Source organism: Pungitius pungitius, chromosome 12 (assembly GCF_949316345.1).
Source record: "Pungitius pungitius chromosome 12, fPunPun2.1, whole genome shotgun sequence".
NCBI classification, from domain to species: Eukaryota; Metazoa; Chordata; class Actinopteri; order Perciformes; family Gasterosteidae; genus Pungitius; species Pungitius pungitius.
In genome coordinates this window covers 14,231,093-14,255,854 of record NC_084911.1, presented here as the reverse complement: position 1 = coordinate 14,255,854, position 24,762 = coordinate 14,231,093, and the positions used below count along the sequence as shown (strand labels likewise).

Below are 24,762 nucleotides of genomic sequence, written 5' to 3'. Positions count from 1 at the left end.
TACTGTAACATTCTATTAAAAGGTTCTAATTTAATTACTTTACTGTAACATTCTAATGTAACATTCTATACTGTAACATTCATTCTTAACTGTAACATTCTATGATGTAACATTTTACTGCAACATTCTATTAAAACATTCTAATGTAACATTCTATTAACCTTCTAACTTAACATTCTACTGTAATGTTATATTATTACATTCTACTGTAACATTCTATACTGTAACATTCTATCGCACTATTCTACTGCAACATTCCATCGCACTATTCTACTGTAACATTCTACTGTAATATTTTATACTGTAACATTGTAATGTAACATTCTACTGCAACATTCTATTGAAATATTCTAATGTAACATTCTACTGTAACATTCTGTTGAATTATTCTACTGTAACATTCTGATGTAACATCCTATACTGTAACATTTTAATGTAACATTCTTTACTGTAACATTCTATAAAAAGGTTCTAATTTAATTACTTTACTGCAACATTCTATTAAAACATTCTAATGTATCATTCTACTGTAATATTCTAATGCAACATTCTATACTGTAACATTGTAATGTAACATTCTATACTGTAACACTCTACAGCAACATTCTATTAAACCGTCTTAATGTATCATTCTACTGTAACATTCTATACTGTAACATTCTATGATGTAACATTTTACTGCAACATTCTATTAAGACATTCTAATGTAACATTCTATTAACATTCTACTGTAAAATTCCATTGTAACATTCTACTGTAACATTCTATACTGTAACATTCTATCGCACTATTCTACTGCAACATTCTATCGCACTATTCTACTGTAATATTCTAATGCAACATTCTATACTGTAACATTGTAATGTAACATTCTATACTGTAACATTCTATGCTGTAACACTCTACTGCAACATTCTATTAAACCGTCTTAATGTATCATTCTACTGTAACATTCTAATGTATAATTCTACTGTAACATTCTATACTGTGACATTCTATGATGTAACATTTTACTGCAACATTCTATTAAGACATTCAAATGTAACATTCTATTAACATTCTACTGTAAAATTGCATTGTAACATTCTATACTGTAACTTTGCAATGTAACATTCTACTGTAACACTCTACTGCAACATTCTATTAAAACGTTCTAATGTATCATTCTATTGTAACATTCTATACTGTAACATTGTAATGTAACATTCTTTACTGTAACATTCTATGCTGTAACACTCTACTGCAACATTCTATTAAACCGTCTTAATGTATCATTCTACTGTAACATTCTAATGTATAATTCTACTGTAACATTCTATACTGTGACATTCTATGATGTAACATTTTACTGCAACATTCTATTAAGACATTCAAATGTAACATTCTATTAACATTCTACTGTAAAATTGCATTGTAACATTCTATACTGTAACTTTGCAATGTAACATTCTACTGTAACACTCTACTGCAACATTCTATTAAAACATTCAAATGTAACATTCTATTAACCTTCTAACTTAACATTCTACTGTAATATTCTATTATAACATTCTACTGTAACATTCTATACTGTAACATTCTATCGCACTATTCTACTGCAACATTCTATCGCACTATTCTACTGTAACATTCTACTGTAACATTTTATACTGTAACATTGTAATGTAACATTCTACTGCAACATTCTATTGAAATATTCTAATGTAACATTCTACTGTAACATTCTGTTGAATTATTCTACTGTAACATTCTGATGTAACATCCTATACTGTAACATTTTAATGTAACATTCTTTACTGTAACATTCTATAAAAAGGTTCTAATTTAATTACTTTACTACAACATTCTATTAAAACATTCTAATGTATCATTCTACTGTAATATTCTAATGCAACATTCTATACTGTAACATTGTAATGTAACATTCAATACTGTAACATTCTATGCTGTAACACTCTACTGCAACATTCTATTAAACCGTCTTAATGTATCATTCTACTGTAACATTCTATACTGTAACATTCTATGATGTAACATTTTACTGAAACATTCTATTAAGACATTCTAATGTAACATTCTATTAACATTCTACTGTAAAATTCCATTGTAACATTCTATAATGTAACATTGTAATGTAACATTCTTTAATGTAACATTCTATGCTGTAACACTCTACTGCAACATTCTATTAAAAGGTTCTAATTTAATTACTTTACTGTAACATTCTAATGTAACATTCTATACTGTAACATTCTATGATGTAACATTTTGCTGCAACATTCTATTAAAACATTCTAATGTAACATTCTATTAACATTCTACTCTAACATTCTACTGAAAGATTCAAATGTATCATTCTACTGTAATATTGTACTATAACATTCTAATGTAACATTCTATACTGCAACATTCTATTAAAACGTTTTAATTTATCATTTTACTGCAACATTCTATTAAAACATTCTAATGTAACATTCTATTAACATTCTAACTTAACATTCTACTGAAAGATTCAAATGTATCATTCTACTGTAATATTCTATTATAACATTCTAATGTAACATTCTATATTGCAACATTCTATTAAAACGTTCTAATTTATCATTTAACTGTAACATTCTACTGTAACATTCTATACTGTAACATTCTATCGCACTATTCTACTGCAACATTCTATCGCACTATTCTACTGTAACATTCTACTGTAACATTTTATACTGTAACATTGTAATGTAACATTCTTTACTGTAACATTCTATACTGTAACACTCTACTGCAACATTCTATAAAAAGGTTCTAATTTAATTACTTTACTGCAATATTCTATTAAAACATTCTAATGTATCATTCTACTGTAATATTCTAATGCAACATTCTATACTGTAACATTGTAATGTAACATTCTATACTGTAACATTCTATGCTGTAACACTCTACTGCAACATTCTATTAAACCGTCTTAATGTATCATTCTACTGTAACATTCTAATGTATAATTCTACTGTAACATTCTATACTGTGACATTCTATGATGTAACATTTTACTGCAACATTCTATTAAGACATTCAAATGTAACATTCTATTAACATTCTACTGTAAAATTGCATTGTAACATTCTAAACTGTAACTTTGCAATGTAACATTCTACTGTAACACTCTACTGCAACATTCTATTAAAACGTTCTAATGTATCATTCTATTGTAACATTCTATACTATAGCATTTTTTACTGTAACATTCTATTAAAACATTCTACTGTAAAATTCTCTTGTAACATTCTATACTGTAACTTTGTAATGTAATGCTGTGGATTACCTCCCAAGAGGTCCACACTGCGGATCGCAGTCCATCAATCCAAGAAGTCCTGCATGGCTTCGTTTGCCTCTGTCCAGCGCCTCACAGTCTGCCTCAGCACCAAAGGAACATACTCTGGTGGTACCAAAAGGAGAACCATCGGTGATAGTTGTTATTTTGAAAGTCAGATCCCGTTTTCATCCTCAAGCAAACTAAGACTATACTTTCAGGGATCATTTCTATAGTTTCCGACTTGAGAAGTGTGTTTCAAAATGGTATGGCCTCCCTATCCACGATGATGAAATGTGATATTTCCCACTGGGCGTGAAGCGGGCACAGAGACGTGAATCAGTTCACAAGCTTTCTGCCATTGATGACCGCTCTTTACTTCCTAGTGGAGTAAAGAGGTGGGAAATATGGACCGAGTGGTTATCAGACTATGTGAATAGAGTTTTATTTATTCTTATTTATATATTAACATTCTATTAGAACATTCTAATTTAACATTTTACTGTAACATTCTACTGAAACCATCTAATGCAACATTCTAAACTGTAACATTTTAATGTAACATTCTTTACTGTAGCATTCAACTGAAACATGCTAATGTATCATTCTGCTGTAATATACTATTGTAACATTCTATACTGTAACATTCTACTTCAACATTCTATCGCACTATTCTACTGCAACATTCTATCGCACTATTCTACTGTAACATTCTATTCTAACATTCTATACTGTAACATTCTACTGAACTATTCAAATGTATCATTCTACTGTAACATTCTATGCTGTAAGATTCTACTGCAACATTCTATTAAAACGTTCTAATTTAATTACTTTACTGTAACATTCTAATTTATCATTCTACTGTAACATTCTACTGAAAGATTCAAATGTATCATTCTACTGTAATATTCTACTATAACATTCTAATGTAACATTCTATAATGCAACATTCTATTAAAACGTTCTAATTTATCATTTTACTGTAACATTCTATACTGTAACATTGTAATGTAATATTCTATTATAACATTCTAATGTAACATTCTATACTGCAACATTCTATTAAAACGTTCTAATTTATCATTTTACTGTAACATTCTACTGTAACATTCTATACTGTAACATTCTATCGCACTATTCTACTGCAACATTCTATCGCACTATTCTACTGTAACATTCTACTGTAACATTTTATACTGTAACATTGTAATGTAACATTCTTTACTGTAACATTCTACTGCAACATTCTATTGAAATATTCTAATGTAACATTCTACTGTAACATTCTGTTGAATTATTCAACTGAAACATTCTTATGTATCATTCTGCTGTAATATACTATTGTAACATTCTATACTGTAACATTCTACTTCAACATTCTATTGCACTATTCTACTGCAACATTCTATCGCACTATTCTACTGTAACATTCTATTCTAACATTCTATACTGTAACATTCTACCGAACTATTCAAATGTATCATTCTACTGTAACATTCTATGCTGTAAGATTCTACTGCAACATTCTATTAAAACGTTCTAATTTAATTACTTTACTGTAACATTCTAATTTATCATTCTACTGTAACATTCTATTGTAACATTTTTTACTGTAACATTGTAATGTAACATTCTTTACTGTAACATTCTACTGCAACATTCTATTGAAATATTCTAATGTAACATTCTACTGTAACATTCTGTTGAATTATTCTACTGTAACATTCTGATGTAACATCCTATACTGTAACATTTTAATGTAACATTCTTTACTGTAACATTCTATAAAAAGGTTCTAATTTAATTACTTTACTGCAACATTCTATTAAAACATTCTAATGTATCATTCTACTGTAATATTCTAATGCAACATTCTATACTGTAACATTGTAATGTAACATTCTATACTGTAACATTCTATGCTGTAACACTCTACAGCAACATTCTATTAAACCGTCTTAATGTATCATTCTACTGTAACATTCTATACTGTAACATTCTATGATGTAACATTCTACTGCAACATTCTATTAAGACATTCTAATGTAACATTCTATTAACATTCTACTGTAAAATTCCATTGTAACATTCTTTAATGTAACATTCTATGCTGTAACACTCTACTGCAACATTCTATTAAAAGGTTCTAATTTAATTACTTTACTGTAACATTCTAATGTAACATTCTATACTGTAACATTCTATGATGTAACATTTTGCTGCAACATTCTATTAAAACATTCTAATGTAACATTCTATTAACATTCTACTATAACATTCTACTGAAAGATTCAAATGTATCATTCTACTGTAATATTCTATTATAACATTCTAATGTAACATTCTATATTGCAACATTCTATTAAAACGTTCTAATTTATCATTTTACTGTAACATTCTACTGTAACATTCTATACTGTAACATTCTATCGCACTATTCTACTGCAACATTCTATCGCACTATTCTACTGTAATATTCTAATGCAACATTCTATACTGTAACATTGTAATGTAACATTCTATACTGTAACATTCTATGCTGTAACACTCTACTGCAACATTCTATTAAACCGTCTTAATGTATCATTCTACTGTAACATTCTAATGTATAATTCTACTGTAACATTCTATACTGTGACATTCTATGATGTAACATTTTACTGCAACATTCTATTAAGACATTCAAATGTAACATTCTATTAACATTCTACTGTAAAATTGCATTGTAACATTCTATACTGTAACTTTGCAATGTAACATTCTACTGTAACACTCTACTGCAACATTCTATTAAAACGTTCTAATGTATCATTCTATTGTAACATTCTATACTGTAACATTGTAATGTAACATTCTTTACTGTAACATTCTATGCTGTAACACTCTACTGCAACATTCTATTAAACCGTCTTAATGTATCATTCTACTGTACCATTCTAATGTATAATTCTACTGTAACATTCTATACTGTGACATTCTATGATGTAACATTTTACTGCAACATTCTATTAAGACATTCAAATGTAACATTCTATTAACATTCTACTGTAAAATTGCATTGTAACATTCTATACTGTAACTTTGCAATGTAACATTCTACTGTAACACTCTACTGCAACATTCTATTAAAACGTTCTAATGTATCATTCTATTGTAACATTCTATACTGTAGCATTTTTTACTGTAACATTCTATTAAAACATTCTACTGTAAAATTCTCTTGTAACATTCTATACTGTAACTTTGTAATGTAATGCTGTGGATTACCTCCCAAGAGGTCCACACTGCGGATCGCAGTCCATCAATCCAAGAAGTCCTGCATGGCTTCGTTTGCCTCTGTCCAGCGCCTCACAGTCTGCCTCAGCACCAAAGGAACATACTCTGGTGGTACCAAAAGGAGAACCATCGGTGATAGTTGTTATTTTGAAAGTCAGATCCCGTTTTCATCCTCAAGCAAACTAAGACTATACTTTCAGGGATCATTTCTATAGTTTCCGACTTGAGAAGTGTGTTTCAAAATGGTATGGCCTCCCTATCCACGATGATGAAATGTGATATTTCCCACTGGGCGTGAAGCGGGCACAGAGACGTGAATCAGTTCACAAGCTTTCTGCCATTGATGACCGCTCTTTACTTCCTAGTGGAGTAAAGAGGTGGGAAATATGGACCGAGTGGTTATCAGACTATGTGAATAGAGTTTTATTTATTCTTATTTATATATTAACATTCTATTAGAACATTCTAATTTAACATTTTACTGTAACATTCTACTGAAACCATCTAATGCAACATTCTAAACTGTAACATTTTAATGTAACATTCTTTACTGTAGCATTCAACTGAAACATGCTAATGTATCATTCTGCTGTAATATACTATTGTAACATTCTATACTGTAACATTCTACTTCAACATTCTATCGCACTATTCTACTGCAACATTCTATCGCACTATTCTACTGTAACATTCTATTCTAACATTCTATACTGTAACATTCTACTGAACTATTCAAATGTATCATTCTACTGTAACATTCTATGCTGTAAGATTCTACTGCAACATTCTATTAAAACGTTCTAATTTAATTACTTTACTGTAACATTCTAATTTATCATTCTATTGTAACATTCTATTGTAACATTTTTTACTGTAACATTCTATGTTGTAACATTTTACTGCAACATTCTATTAAAACATTCTAATGTAACATTCTATTAACATTCTAACTTAACATTCTACTGAAAGATTCAAATGTATCATTCTACTGTAATATTCTATTATAACATTCTAATGTAACATTCTATACTGCAACATTCTATTAAAACGTTCTAATTTATCATTTTACTGTAACATTCTACTGTAACATTCTATACTGTAACATTATATCGCACTATTCTACTGCAACATTCTATCACACTATTCTACTGTAACATTCTACTGTAACATTTTATACTGTAACATTGTAATGTAACATTCTTTACTGTAACATTCTACTGCAACATTCTATTGAAATATTCTAATGTAACATTCTACTGTAACATTCTGTTGAATTATTCAACTGAAACATTCTTATGTATCATTCTGCTGTAATATACTATTGTAAAATTCTATACTGTAACATTCTACTTCAACATTCTATTGCACTATTCTACTGCAACATTCTATCGCACTATTCTACTGTAACATTCTATTCTAACATTCTATACTGTAACATTCTACTGAACTATTCAAATGTATCATTCTACTGTAACATTCTATGCTGTAAGATTCTACTGCAACATTCTATTAAAACGTTCTAATTTAATTACTCTACTGTAACATTCTAATTTATCATTCTACTGTAACATTCTATTGTAACATTTTTTACTGTAACATTGTAATGTAACATTCTTTACTGTAACATTCTACTGCAACATTCTATTGAAATATTCTAATGTAACATTCTACTGTAACATTCTGTTGAATTATTCTACTGTAACATTCTGATGTAACATTCTATACTGTAACATTTTAATGTAACATTCTATACTGTAACACTCTACTGCAACATTCTATAAAAAGGTTCTAATTTAATTACTTTACTGCAACATTCTATTAAAACATTCTAATGTATCATTCTACTGTAATATTCTAATGCAACATTCTATACTGTAACATTGTAATGTAACATTCTATACTGTAACATTCTATGCTGTAACACTCTACTGCAACATTCTATTAAACCGTCTTAATGTATCATTCTACTGTAACATTCTATACTGTAACATTCTATGATGTAACATTTTACTGAAACATTCTATTAAGACATTCTAATGTAACATTCTATTAACATTCTACTGTAAAATTCCATTGTAACATTCTATAATGTAACATTGTAATGTAACATTCTTTAATGTAACATTCTATGCTGTAACACTCTACTGCAACATTCTATTAAAAGGTTCTAATTTAATTACTTTACTGTAACATTCTATACTGTAACATTCTATGATGTAACATTTTGCTGCAACATTCTATTAAAACATTCTAATGTAACATTCTATTAACATTCTACTCTAACATTCTACTGAAAGATTCAAATGTATCATTCTACTGTAATATTCTATTATAACATTCTAATGTAACATTCTATATTGCAACATTCTATTAAAACGTTCTAATTTATCATTTAACTGTAACATTCTACTGTAACATTCTATACTGTAACATTCTATCGCACTATTCTACTGCAACATTCTATCGCACTATTCTACTGTAACATTCTACTGTAACATTTTATACTGTAACATTGTAATGTAACATTCTTTACTGTAACATTCTATACTGTAACACTCTACTGCAACATTCTATAAAAAGGTTCTAATTTAATTACTTTACTGCAACATTCTATTAAAACATTCTAATGTATCATTCTACTGTAATATTCTAATGCAACATTCTATACTGTAACATTGTAATGTAACATTCTTTACTGTAACATTCTATGCTGTAACACTCTACTGCAACATTCTATTAAACCGTCTTAATGTATCATTCTACTGTAACATTCTAATGTATAATTCTACTGTAACATTCTATACTGTGACATTCTATGATGTAACATTTTACTGCAACATTCTATTAAGACATTCAAATGTAACATTCTATTAACATTCTACTGTAAAATTGCATTGTAACATTCTATACTGTAACTTTGCAATGTAACATTCTACTGTAACACTCTACTGCAACATTCTATTAAAACGTTCTAATGTATCATTCTATTGTAACATTCTATACTGTAGCATTTTTTACTGTAACATTCTATTAAAACATTCTACTGTAAAATTCTCTTGTAACATTCTATACTGTAACTTTGTAATGTAATGCTGTGGATTACCTCCCAAGAGGTCCACACTGCGGATCGCAGTCCATCAATCCAAGAAGTCCTGCATGGCTTCGTTTGCCTCTGTCCAGCGCCTCACAGTCTGCCTCAGCACCAAAGGAACATACTCTGGTGGTACCAAAAGGAGAACCATCGGTGATAGTTGTTATTTTGAAAGTCAGATCCCGTTTTCATCCTCAAGCAAACTAAGACTATACTTTCAGGGATCATTTCTATAGTTTCCGACTTGAGAAGTGTGTTTCAAAATGGTATGGCCTCCCTATCCACGATGATGAAATGTGATATTTCCCACTGGGCGTGAAGCGGGCACAGAGACGTGAATCAGTTCACAAGCTTTCTGCCATTGATGACCGCTCTTTACTTCCTAGTGGAGTAAAGAGGTGGGAAATATGGACCGAGTGGTTATCAGACTATGTGAATAGAGTTTTATTTATTCTTATTTATATATTAACATTCTATTAGAACATTCTAATTTAACATTTTACTGTCACATTCTACTGAAACCATCTAATGCAACATTCTAAACTGTAACATTTTAATGTAACATTCTTTACTGTAGCATTCAACTGAAACATGCTAATGTATCATTCTGCTGTAATATACTATTGTAACATTCTATACTGTAACATTCTACTTCAACATTCTATTGCACTATTCTACTGCAACATTCTATCGCACTATTCTACTGTAACATTCTATTCTAACATTCTATACTGTAACATTCTACTGAACTATTCAAATGTATCATTCTACTGTAACATTCTATGCTGTAAGATTCTACTGCAACATTCTATTAAAACGTTCTAATTTAATTACTTTACTGTAACATTCTAATTTATCATTCTACTGTAACATTCTATTGTAACATTTTTTACTGTAACATTGTAATGTAACATTCTTTACTGTAACATTCTACTGCAACATTCTATTGAAATATTCTAATGTAACATTCTACTGTAACATTCTGTTAAATTATTCTACTGTAACATTCTATTAAGACATTCAAATGTAACATTCTATTAACATTCTACTGTAAAATTCCATTGTAACATTCTATACTGTAACTTTGCAATGTAACATTCTACTGAAACATTCTAATGTATCATTCTACAGTAATATTCTATTATAACATTCTATAATGTAACATTCTATACTGTAACATTCTTAACTGTAACATTCTATGCTGTAACACTCTACTGCAACATTCTATTAAGAGGTTCTAATTTAATTACTTTACTGTAACATTCTATTAAAAGGTTCTAATTTAATTACTTTACTGTAACATTCTAATGTAACATTCTATACTGTAACATTCATTCTTAACTGTAACATTCTATGATGTAACATTTTACTGCAACATTCTATTAAAACATTCTAATGTAACATTCTATTAACCTTCTAACTTAACATTCTACTGTAATGTTATATTATTACATTCTACTGTAACATTCTATACTGTAACATTCTATCGCACTATTCTACTGCAACATTCCATCGCACTATTCTACTGTAACATTCTACTGTAACATTTTATACTGTAACATTGTAATGTAACATTCTACTGCAACATTCTATTGAAATATTCTAATGTAACATTCTACTGTAACATTCTGTTGAATTATTCTACTGTAACATTCTGATGTAACATCCTATACTGTAACATTTTAATGTAACATTCTTTACTGTAACATTCTATAAAAAGGTTCTAATTTAATTACTTTACTGCAACATTCTATTAAAACATTCTAATGTATCATTCTACTGTAATATTCTAATGCAACATTCTATACTGTAACATTGTAATGTAACATTCTATACTGTAACATCCTATGCTGTAACACTCTACTGCAACATTCTATTAAACCGTCTTAATGTATCATTCTACTGTAACATTCTAATGTATAATTCTACTGTAACATTCTATACTGTAACATTCTATGATGTAACATTTTACTGCAACATTCTATTAAGACATTCAAATGTAACATTCTATTAACATTCTACTGTAAAATTCCATTGTAACATTCTATACTGTAACTTTGCAATGTAACATTCTACTGAAACATTCTAATGTATCATTCTACAGTAATATTCTATTATAACATTCTATAATGTAACATTCTATACTGTAACATTCTATGCTGTAACACTCTACTGCAACATTCTATTAAAAGGTTCTAATTTAATTACTTTACTGTAACATTCTATTAAAAGGTTCTAATTTAATTACTTTACTGTAACATTCTAATGTAACATTGTAATGTAACATTCTTTACTGTAACATTCTATGATGTACCATTTTACTGTAACATTCTATTAAAAGGTTCTAATTTAATTACTTTACTGTAACATTCTAATGTAACATTCTATACTGTAACATTCATTCTTAACTGTAACATTCTATGATGTAACATTTTACTGCAACATTCTATTAAAACATTCTAATGTAACATTCTATTAACCTTCTAACTTAACATTCTACTGTAATATTCTATTATAACATTCTACTGTAACATTCTATACTGTAACATTCTATCGCACTATTCTACTGCAACATTCTATCGCACTATTCTACTGTAACATTCTACTGTAACATTTTATACTGTAACATTGTAATGTAACATTCTACTGCAACATTCTATTGAAATATTCTAATGTAACATTCTACTGTAACATTCTGTTGAATTATTCTACTGTAACATTCTGATGTAACATCCTATACTGTAACATTTTAATGAAACATTCTTTACTGTAACATTCTATAAAAAGGTTCTAATTTAATTACTTTACTGCAACATTCTATTAAAACATTCTAATGTATCATTCTACTGTAATATTCTAATGCAACATTCTATACTGTAACATTGTAATGTAACATTCTATACTGTAACATTCTATGCTGTAACACTCTACTGCAACATTCTATTAAACCGTCTTAATGTATCATTCTACTGTAACATTCTATACTGTAACATTCTATGATGTAACATTTTACTGCAACATTCTATTAAGACATTCTAATGTAACATTCTATTAACATTCTACTGTAAAATTACATTGTAACATTCTATAATGTAACATTGTAATGTAACATTCTTTAATGTAACATTCTATGCTGTAACACTCTACTGCAACATTCTATTAAAAGGTTCTAATTTAATTACTTTACTGTAACATTCTAATTTATCATTCTATTGTAACATTCTATTGTAACATTTTTTACTGTAACATTCTATGTTGTAACATTTTACTGCAACATTCTATTAAAACATTCTAATGTAACATTCTATTAACATTCTAACTTAACATTCTACTGAAAGATTCAAATGTATCATTCTACTGTAATATTCTATTATAACATTCTAATGTAACATTCTATACTGCAACATTCTATTAAAACGTTCTAATTTATCATTTTACTGTAACATTCTACTGTAACATTCTATACTGTAACATTATATCGCACTATTCTACTGCAACATTCTATCACACTATTCTACTGTAACATTCTACTGTAACATTCTACTGTAACATTTTATACTGTAACATTGTAATGTAACATTCTACTGCAACATTCTATTGAAATATTCTAATGTAACATTCTACTGTAACATTCTGTTGAATTATTCTACTGTAACATTCTGATGTAACATCCTATACTGTAACATTTTAATGAAACATTCTTTACTGTAACATTCTATAAAAAGGTTCTAATTTAATTACTTTACTGCAACATTCTATTAAAACATTCTAATGTATCATTCTACTGTAATATTCTAATGCAACATTCTATACTGTAACATTGTAATGTAACATTCTATACTGTAACATTCTATGCTGTAACACTCTACTGCAACATTCTATTAAACCGTCTTAATGTATCATTCTACTGTAACATTCTATACTGTAACATTCTATGATGTAACATTTTACTGCAACATTCTATTAAGACATTCTAATGTAACATTCTATTAACATTCTACTGTAAAATTCCATTGTAACATTCTATAATGTAACATTGTAATGTAACATTCTTTAATGTAACATTCTATGCTGTAACACTCTACTGCAACATTCTATTAAAAGGTTCTAATTTAATTACTTTACTGTAACATTCTAATTTATCATTCTATTGTAACATTCTATTGTAACATTTTTTACTGTAACATTCTATGTTGTAACATTTTACTGCAACATTCTATTAAAACATTCTAATGTAACATTCTATTAACATTCTACTGAAAGATTCAAATGTATCATTCTACTGTAATATTCTATTATAACATTCTAATGTAACATTCTATACTGCAACATTCTATTAAAACGTTCTAATTTATCATTTTACTGTAACATTCTACTGTAACATTCTATACTGTAACATTATATCGCACTATTCTACTGCAACATTCTATCACACTATTCTACTGTAACATTCTACTGTAACATTCTACTGTAACATTTTATACTGTAACATTGTAATGTAACATTCTACTGCAACATTCTATTGAAATATTCTAATGTAACATTCTACTGTAACATTCTGTTGAATTATTCTACTGTAACATTCTGATGTAACATCCTTTACTGTAACATTTTAATGAAACATTCTTTACTGTAACATTCTATAAAAAGGTTCTAATTTAATTACTTTACTGCAACATTCTATTAAAACATTCTAATGTATCATTCTACTGTAATATTCTAATGCAACATTCTATACTGTAACATTGTAATGTAACATTCTATACTGTAACATTCTATGCTGTAACACTCTACTGCAACATTCTATTAAACCGTCTTAATGTATCATTCTACTGTAACATTCTATACTGTAACATTCTATGATGTAACATTTTACTGCAACATTCTATTAAGACATTCTAATGTGACATTCTATTAACATTCTACTGTAAAATTCCATTGTAACATTCTATAATGTAACATTGTAATGTAACATTCTTTAATGTAACATTCTATGCTGTAACACTCTACTGCAACATTCTATTAAAAGGTTCTAATTTAATTACTTTACTGTAACATTCTAATTTATCATTCTATTGTAACATTCTATTGTAACATTTTTTACTGTAACATTCTATGTTGTAACATTTTACTGCAACATTCTATTAAAACATTCTAATGTAACATTCTATTAACATTCTACTGAAAGATTCAAATGTATCATTCTACTGTAATATTCTATTATAACATTCTAATGTAACATTCTATACTGCAACATTCTATTAAAACGTTCTAATTTATCATTTTACTGTAACATTCTACTGTAACATTCTATACTGTAACATTATATCGCACTATTCTACTGCAACATTCTATCACACTATTCTACTGTAACATTCTACTGTAACATTCTACTGTAACATTTTATACTGTAACATTGTAATGTAACATTCTACTGCAACATTCTATTGAAATATTCTAATGTAACATTCTACTGTAACATTCTGTTGAATTATTCTACTGTAACATTCTGATGTAACATCCTTTACTGTAACATTTTAATGAAACATTCTTTACTGTAACATTCTATAAAAAGGTTCTAATTTAATTACTTTACTGCAACATTCTATTAAAACATTCTAATGTATCATTCTACTGTAATATTCTAATGCAACATTCTATACTGTAACATTGTAATGTAACATTCTATACTGTAACATTCTATGCTGTAACACTCTACTGCAACATTCTATTAAACCGTCTTAATGTATCATTCTACTGTAATATTCTAATGCAACATTCTATACTGTAACATTGTAATGTAACATTCTATACTGTAACATTCTATGCTGTAACACTCTACTGCAACATTCTATTAAACCGTCTTAATGTATCATTCTACTGTAACATTCTATACTGTAACATTCTATGATGTAACATTTTACTGCAACATTCTATTAAGACATTCTAATGTAACATTCTATTAACATTCTACTGTAAAATTACATTGTAACATTCTATAATGTAACATTGTAATGTAACATTCTTTAATGTAACATTCTATGCTGTAACACTCTACTGCAACATTCTATTAAAAGGTTCTAATTTAATTACTTTACTGTAACATTCTAATTTATCATTCTATTGTAACATTCTATTGTAACATTTTTTACTGTAACATTCTATGTTGTAACATTTTACTGCAACATTCTATTAAAACATTCTAATGTAACATTCTATTAACATTCTAACTTAACATTCTACTGAAAGATTCAAATGTATCATTCTACTGTAATATTCTATTATAACATTCTAATGTAACATTCTATACTGCAACATTCTATTAAAACGTTCTAATTTATCATTTTACTGTAACATTCTACTGTAACATTCTATACTGTAACATTATATCGCACTATTCTACTGCAACATTCTATCACACTATTCTACTGTAACATTCTACTGTAACATTCTACTGTAACATTTTATACTGTAACATTGTAATGTAACATTCTACTGCAACATTCTATTGAAATATTCTAATGTAACATTCTACTGTAACATTCTGTTGAATTATTCTACTGTAACATTCTGATGTAACATCCTATACTGTAACATTTTAATGAAACATTCTTTACTGTAACATTCTATAAAAAGGTTCTAATTTAATTACTTTACTGCAACATTCTATTAAAACATTCTAATGTATCATTCTACTGTAATATTCTAATGCAACATTCTATACTGTAACATTGTAATGTAACATTCTATACTGTAACATTCTATGCTGTAACACTCTACTGCAACATTCTATTAAACCGTCTTAATGTATCATTCTACTGTAACATTCTATACTGTAACATTCTATGATGTAACATTTTACTGCAACATTCTATTAAGACATTCTAATGTAACATTCTATTAACATTCTACTGTAAAATTCCATTGTAACATTCTATAATGTAACATTGTAATGTAACATTCTTTAATGTAACATTCTATGCTGTAACACTCTACTGCAACATTCTATTAAAAGGTTCTAATTTAATTACTTTACTGTAACATTCTAATTTATCATTCTATTGTAACATTCTATTGTAACATTTTTTACTGTAACATTCTATGTTGTAACATTTTACTGCAACATTCTATTAAAACATTCTAATGTAACATTCTATTAACATTCTACTGAAAGATTCAAATGTATCATTCTACTGTAATATTCTATTATAACATTCTAATGTAACATTCTATACTGCAACATTCTATTAAAACGTTCTAATTTATCATTTTACTGTAACATTCTACTGTAACATTCTATACTGTAACATTATATCGCACTATTCTACTGCAACATTCTATCACACTATTCTACTGTAACATTCTACTGTAACATTCTACTGTAACATTTTATACTGTAACATTGTAATGTAACATTCTACTGCAACATTCTATTGAAATATTCTAATGTAACATTCTACTGTAACATTCTGTTGAATTATTCTACTGTAACATTCTGATGTAACATCCTTTACTGTAACATTTTAATGAAACATTCTTTACTGTAACATTCTATAAAAAGGTTCTAATTTAATTACTTTACTGCAACATTCTATTAAAACATTCTAATGTATCATTCTACTGTAATATTCTAATGCAACATTCTATACTGTAACATTGTAATGTAACATTCTATACTGTAACATTCTATGCTGTAACACTCTACTGCAACATTCTATTAAACCGTCTTAATGTATCATTCTACTGTAACATTCTATACTGTAACATTCTATGATGTAACATTTTACTGCAACATTCTATTAAGACATTCTAATGTGACATTCTATTAACATTCTACTGTAAAATTCCATTGTAACATTCTATAATGTAACATTGTAATGTAACATTCTTTAATGTAACATTCTATGCTGTAACACTCTACTGCAACATTCTATTAAAAGGTTCTAATTTAATTACTTTACTGTAACATTCTAATTTATCATTCTATTGTAACATTCTATTGTAACATTTTTTACTGTAACATTCTATGTTGTAACATTTTACTGCAACATTCTATTAAAACATTCTAATGTAACATTCTATTAACATTCTACTGAAAGATTCAAATGTATCATTCTACTGTAATATTCTATTATAACATTCTAATGTAACATTCTATACTGCAACATTCTATTAAAACGTTCTAATTTATCATTTTACTGTAACATTCTACTGTAACATTCTATACTGTAACATTATATCGCACTATTCTACTGCAACATTCTATCACACTATTCTACTGTAACATTCTACTGTAACATTCTACTGTAACATTTTATACTGTAACATTGTAATGTAACATTCTACTGCAACATTCTATTGAAATATTCTAATGTAACATTCTACTGTAACATTCTGTTGAATTATTCTACTGTAACATTCTGATGTAACATCCTTTACTGTAACATTTTAATGAAACATTCTTTACTGTAACATTCTATAAAAAGGTTCTAATTTAATTACTTTACTGCAACATTCTATTAAAACATTCTAATGTATCATTCTACTGTAATATTCTAATGCAACATTCTATACTGTAACATTGTAATGTAACATTCTATACTGTAACATTCTATGCTGTAACACTCTACTGCAACATTCTATTAAACCGTCTTAATGTATCATTCTACTGTAACATTCTATACTGTAACATTCTATGATGTAACATTTTACTGCAACATTCTATTAAGACATTCTAATGTAACATTCTATTAACATTCTACTGTAAAATTCCATTGTAACATTCTATAATGTAACATTGTAATGTAACATTCTTTAATGTAACATTCTATGCTGTAACACTCTACTGCAACATTCTATTAAAAGGTTCTAATTTAATTACTTTACTGTAACATTCTAATTTATCATTCTATTGTAACATTTTTTACTGTAACATTCTATGTTGTAACATTTTACTGCAACATTCTATTAAAACATTCTAATGTAACATTCTATTAACATTCTAACTTAACATTCTACTGAAAGATTCAAATGTATCATTCTACTGTAATATTCTATTATAACATTCTAATGTAACATTCTATACTGCAACATTCTATTAAAACGTTCTAATTTATCAATTTACTGTAACATTCTACTGTAACATTCTATACTGTAACATTATATCGCACTATTCTACTGCAACATTCTATCACACTATTCTACTGTAACATTCTACTGTAACATTTTATACTGTAACATTGTAATGTAACATTCTTTACTGTAACATTCTACTGCAACATTCTATTGAAATATTCTAATGTAACATTCTACTGTAACATTCTGTTAAATTATTCTACTGTAACATTCTGATGTAACATTCTATACTGTAACATTTTAATGTAACATTCTATACTGTAACACTCTACTGCAACATTCTATTAAAACATTCTAATGTATCATTCTACTGTAATATTCTAATGCAACATTCTATACTGTAACATTGTAATGTAACATTCTATACTGTAACATCCTATGCTGTAACACTCTACTGCAACATTCTATTAAACCGTCTTAATGTATCATTCTACTGTAACATTCTAATGTATAATTCTACTGTAACATTCTATACTGTAACATTCTATGATGTAACATTTTACTGCAACATTCTATTAAGACATTCTAATGTAACATTCTATTAACATTCTACTGTAAAATTCCATTGTAACATTCTATAATGTAACATTGTAATGTAACATTCTTTAATGTAACATTCTATGCTGTAACACTCTACTGCAACATTCTATTAAAAGGTTCTAATTTAATTACTTTACTGTAACATTCTAATGTAACATTCTATACTGTAACATTCTATGATGTAAGATTTTGCTGCAACATTCTATTAAAACATTCTAATGTAACATTCTACTGTAATATTCTAATGCAACATTCTATACTGTAACATTGTAATGTAACATTCTATACTGTAACATTCTATGCTGTAACACTCTACTGCAACATTCTATTAAACCGTCTTAATGTATCATTCTACTGTAACATTCTAATGTATAATTCTACTGTAACATTCTATACTGTAACATTCTATGATGTAACATTTTACTGCAACATTCTATTAAGACATTCAAATGTAACATTCTATTAACATTCTACTGTAAAATTGCATTGTAACATTCTATACTGTAACTTTGCAATGTAACATTCTACTGTAACACTCTACTGCAACATTCTATTAAAACGTTCTAATGTATCATTCTATTGTAACATTCTATACTGTAGCATTTTTTACTGTAACATTCTATTAAAACATTCTACTGTAAAATTCTCTTGTAACATTCTATACTGTAACTTTGTAATGTAATGCTGTGGATTACCTCCCAAGAGGTCCACACTGCGGATCGCAGTCCATCAATCCAAGAAGTCCTGCATGGCTTCGTTTTCCTCTGTCCAGCGCCTCACAGTCTGCCTCAGCACCAAAGGAACATACTCTGGTGGTACCAAAAGGAGAACCATCGGTGATAGTTGTTATTTTGAAAGTCAGATCCCGTTTTCATCCTCAAGCAAACTAAGACTATACTTTCAGGGATCATTTCTATAGTTTCCGACTTGAGAAGTGTGTTTCAAAATGGTATGGCCTCCCTATCCACGATGATGAAATGTGATATTTCCCACTGGGCGTGAAGCGGGCACAGAGACGTGAATCAGTTCACAAGCTTTCTGCCATTGATGACCGCTCTTTACTTCCTAGTGGAGTAAAGAGGTGGGAAATATGGACCGAGTGGTTATCAGACTATGTGAATAGAGTTTTATTTATTCTTATTTATATATTAACATTCTATTAGAACATTCTAATTTAACATTTTACTGTAACATTCTACTGAAACCATCTAATGCAACATTCTAAACTGTAACATTTTAATGTAACATTCTTTACTGTAGCATTCAACTGAAACATGCTAATGTATCATTCTGCTGTAATATACTATTGTAACATTCTATACTGTAACATTCTACTTCAACATTCTATCGCACTATTCTACTGCAACATTCTATCGCACTATTCTACTGTAACATTCTATTCTAACATTCTATACTGTAACATTCTACTGAACTATTCAAATGTATCATTCTACTGTAACATTCTATGCTGTAAGATTCTACTGCAACATTCTATTAAAACGTACTAATTTAATTACTTTACTGTAACATTCTAATTTATCATTCTATTGTAACATTCTATTGTAACATTTTTTACTGTAACATTCTATGTTGTAACATTTTACTGCAACATTCTATTAAAACATTCTAATGTAACATTCTATTAACATTCTAACTTAACATTCTACTGAAAGATTCAAATGTATCATTCTACTGTAATATTCTATTATAACATTCTAATGTAACATTCTATACTGCAACATTCTATTAAAACGTTCTAATTTATCATTTTACTGTAACATTCTACTGTAACATTCTATACTGTAACATTATATCGCACTATTCTACTGCAACATTCTATCACACTATTCTACTGTAACATTCTACTGTAACATTTTATACTGTAACATTGTAATGTAACATTCTTTACTGTAACATTCTACTGCAACATTCTATTGAAATATTCTAATGTAACATTCTACTGTAACATTCTGTTAAATTATTCTACTGTAACATTCTGATGTAACATTCTATACTGTAACATTTTAATGTAACATTCTATACTGTAACACTCTACTGCAACATTCTATTAAAACATTCTAATGTATCATTCTACTGTAATATTCTAATGCAACATTCTATACTGTAACATTGTAATGTAACATTCTATACTGTAACATCCTATGCTGTAACACTCTACTGCAACATTCTATTAAACCGTCTTAATGTATCATTCTACTGTAACATTCTAATGTATAATTCTACTGTAACATTCTATACTGTAACATTCTATGATGTAACATTTTACTGCAACATTCTATTAAGACATTCTAATGTAACATTCTATTAACATTCTACTGTAAAATTCCATTGTAACATTCTATAATGTAACATTGTAATGTAACATTCTTTAATGTAACATTCTATGCTGTAACACTCTACTGCAACATTCTATTAAAAGGTTCTAATTTAATTACTTTACTGTAACATTCTAATGTAACATTCTATACTGTAACATTCTATGATGTAAGATTTTGCTGCAACATTCTATTAAAACATTCTAATGTAACATTCTACTGTAATATTCTAATGCAACATTCTATACTGTAACATTGTAATGTAACATTCTATACTGTAACATTCTATGCTGTAACACTCTACTGCAACATTCTATTAAACCGTCTTAATGTATCATTCTACTGTAACATTCTAATGTATAATTCTACTGTAACATTCTATACTGTAACATTCTATGATGTAACATTTTACTGCAACATTCTATTAAGACATTCAAATGTAACATTCTATTAACATTCTACTGTAAAATTGCATTGTAACATTCTATACTGTAACTTTGCAATGTAACATTCTACTGTAACACTCTACTGCAACATTCTATTAAAACGTTCTAATGTATCATTCTATTGTAACATTCTATACTGTAGCATTTTTTACTGTAACATTCTATTAAAACATTCTACTGTAAAATTCTCTTGTAACATTCTATACTGTAACTTTGTAATGTAATGCTGTGGATTACCTCCCAAGAGGTCCACACTGCGGATCGCAGTCCATCAATCCAAGAAGTCCTGCATGGCTTCGTTTTCCTCTGTCCAGCGCCTCACAGTCTGCCTCAGCACCAAAGGAACATACTCTGGTGGTACCAAAAGGAGAACCATCGGTGATAGTTGTTATTTTGAAAGTCAGATCCCGTTTTCATCCTCAAGCAAACTAAGACTATACTTTCAGGGATCATTTCTATAGTTTCCGACTTGAGAAGTGTGTTTCAAAATGGTATGGCCTCCCTATCCACGATGATGAAATGTGATATTTCCCACTGGGCGTGAAGCGGGCACAGAGACGTGAATCAGTTCACAAGCTTTCTGCCATTGATGACCGCTCTTTACTTCCTAGTGGAGTAAAGAGGTGGGAAATATGGACCGAGTGGTTATCAGACTATGTGAATAGAGTTTTATTTATTCTTATTTATATATTAACATTCTATTAGAACATTCTAATTTAACATTTTACTGTAACATTCTACTGAAACCATCTAATGCAACATTCTAAACTGTAACATTTTAATGTAACATTCTTTACTGTAGCATTCAACTGAAACATGCTAATGTATCATTCTGCTGTAATATACTATTGTAACATTCTATACTGTAACATTCTACTTCAACATTCTATCGCACTATTCTACTGCAACATTCTATCGCACTATTCTACTGTAACATTCTATTCTAACATTCTATACTGTAACATTCTACTGAACTATTCAAATGTATCATTCTACTGTAACATTCTATGCTGTAAGATTCTACTGCAACATTCTATTAAAACGTACTAATTTAATTACTTTACTGTAACATTCTAATTTATCATTCTATTGTAACATTCTATTGTAACATTTTTTACTGTAACATTCTATGTTGTAACATTTTACTGCAACATTCTATTAAAACATTCTAATGTAACATTCTATTAACATTCTAACTTAACATTCTACTGAAAGATTCAAATGTATCATTCTACTGTAATATTCTATTATAACATTCTAATGTAACATTCTATACTGCAACATTCTATTAAAACGTTCTAATTTATCATTTTACTGTAACATTCTACTGTAACATTCTATACTGTAACATTATATCGCACTATTCTACTGCAACATTCTATCACACTATTCTACTGTAACATTCTACTGTAACATTTTATACTGTAACATTGTAATGTAACATTCTTTACTGTAACATTCTACTGCAACATTCTATTGAAATATTCTAATGTAACATTCTACTGTAACATTCTGTTGAATTATTCAACTGAAACATTCTTATGTATCATTCTGCTGTAATATACTATTGTAACATTCTATACTGTAACATTCTACTTCAACATTCTATTGCACTATTCTACTGCAACATTCTATCGCACTATTCTACTGTAACATTCTATTCTAACATTCTATACTGCAACATTCTACTGAACTATTCAAATGTATCATTCTACTGTAACATTCTATGCTGTAAGATTCTACTGCAACATTCTATTAAAACGTTCTAATTTAATTACTTTACTGTAACATTCTAATTTATCATTCTACTGTAACATTTTTTACTGTAACATTGTAATGTAACATTCTTTACTGTAACATTCTACTGCAACATTCTATTGAAATATTCTAATGTAACATTCTACTGTAACATTCTGTTAAATTATTCTACTGTAACATTCTGATGTAACATTCTATACTGTAACATTTTAATGTAACATTCTATACTGTAACACTCTACTGCAACATTCTATTAAAACATTCTAATGTATCATTCTACTGTAATATTCTAATGCAACATTCTATACTGTAACATTGTAATGTAACATTCTATACTGTAACATCCTATGCTGTAACACTCTACTGCAACATTCTATTAAACCGTCTTAATGTATCATTCTACTGTAACATTCTAATGTATAATTCTACTGTAACATTCTATACTGTAACATTCTATGATGTAACATTTTACTGCAACATTCTATTAAGACATTCAAATGTAACATTCTATTAACATTCTACTGTAAAATTCCATTGTAACATTCTATACTGTAACTTTGCAATGTAACATTCTACTGAAACATTCTAATGTATCATTCTACAGTAATATTCTATTATAACATTCTATAATGTAACATTCTATACTGTAACATTCTATGCTGTAACACTCTACTGCAACATTCTATTAAAAGGTTCTAATTTAATTACTTTACTGTAACATTCTATTAAAAGGTTCTAATTTAATTACTTTACTGTAACATTCTAATGTAACATTGTAATGTAACATTCTTTACTGTAACATTCTATGATGTACCATTTTACTGTAACATTCTATTAAAAGGTTCTAATTTAATTACTTTACTGTAACATTCT

At 28.1% G+C, this 24,762-nt stretch overlaps 5 non-coding genes across 5 annotated transcripts; all 5 read left to right on the top strand.

Moving 5' to 3' along the window:
* The first annotated feature begins 3,509 nt into the window (after positions 1-3,509).
* Positions 3,510-3,725, top strand: LOC134133059 (small nucleolar RNA U3). The gene has a single exon (XR_009957188.1). It is a non-coding gene; the product is annotated as a small nucleolar RNA U3 (small nucleolar RNA).
* A 3,042-nt stretch (positions 3,726-6,767) lies between these two features.
* On the top strand, positions 6,768-6,983 carry LOC134133057 (small nucleolar RNA U3). Its single transcript, XR_009957186.1, has one exon. It is a non-coding gene; the product is annotated as a small nucleolar RNA U3 (small nucleolar RNA).
* Positions 6,984-9,879: 2,896 nt separating this feature from the next.
* LOC134133056 (small nucleolar RNA U3) lies at positions 9,880-10,095 on the top strand. The gene has a single exon (XR_009957185.1). It is a non-coding gene; the product is annotated as a small nucleolar RNA U3 (small nucleolar RNA).
* A 10,142-nt stretch (positions 10,096-20,237) lies between these two features.
* On the top strand, positions 20,238-20,453 carry LOC134133055 (small nucleolar RNA U3). Its single transcript, XR_009957184.1, has one exon. It is a non-coding gene; the product is annotated as a small nucleolar RNA U3 (small nucleolar RNA).
* Positions 20,454-22,561: 2,108 nt separating this feature from the next.
* Positions 22,562-22,777, top strand: LOC134133054 (small nucleolar RNA U3). The gene has a single exon (XR_009957183.1). It is a non-coding gene; the product is annotated as a small nucleolar RNA U3 (small nucleolar RNA).
* Positions 22,778-24,762: the final 1,985 nt, after the last annotated feature.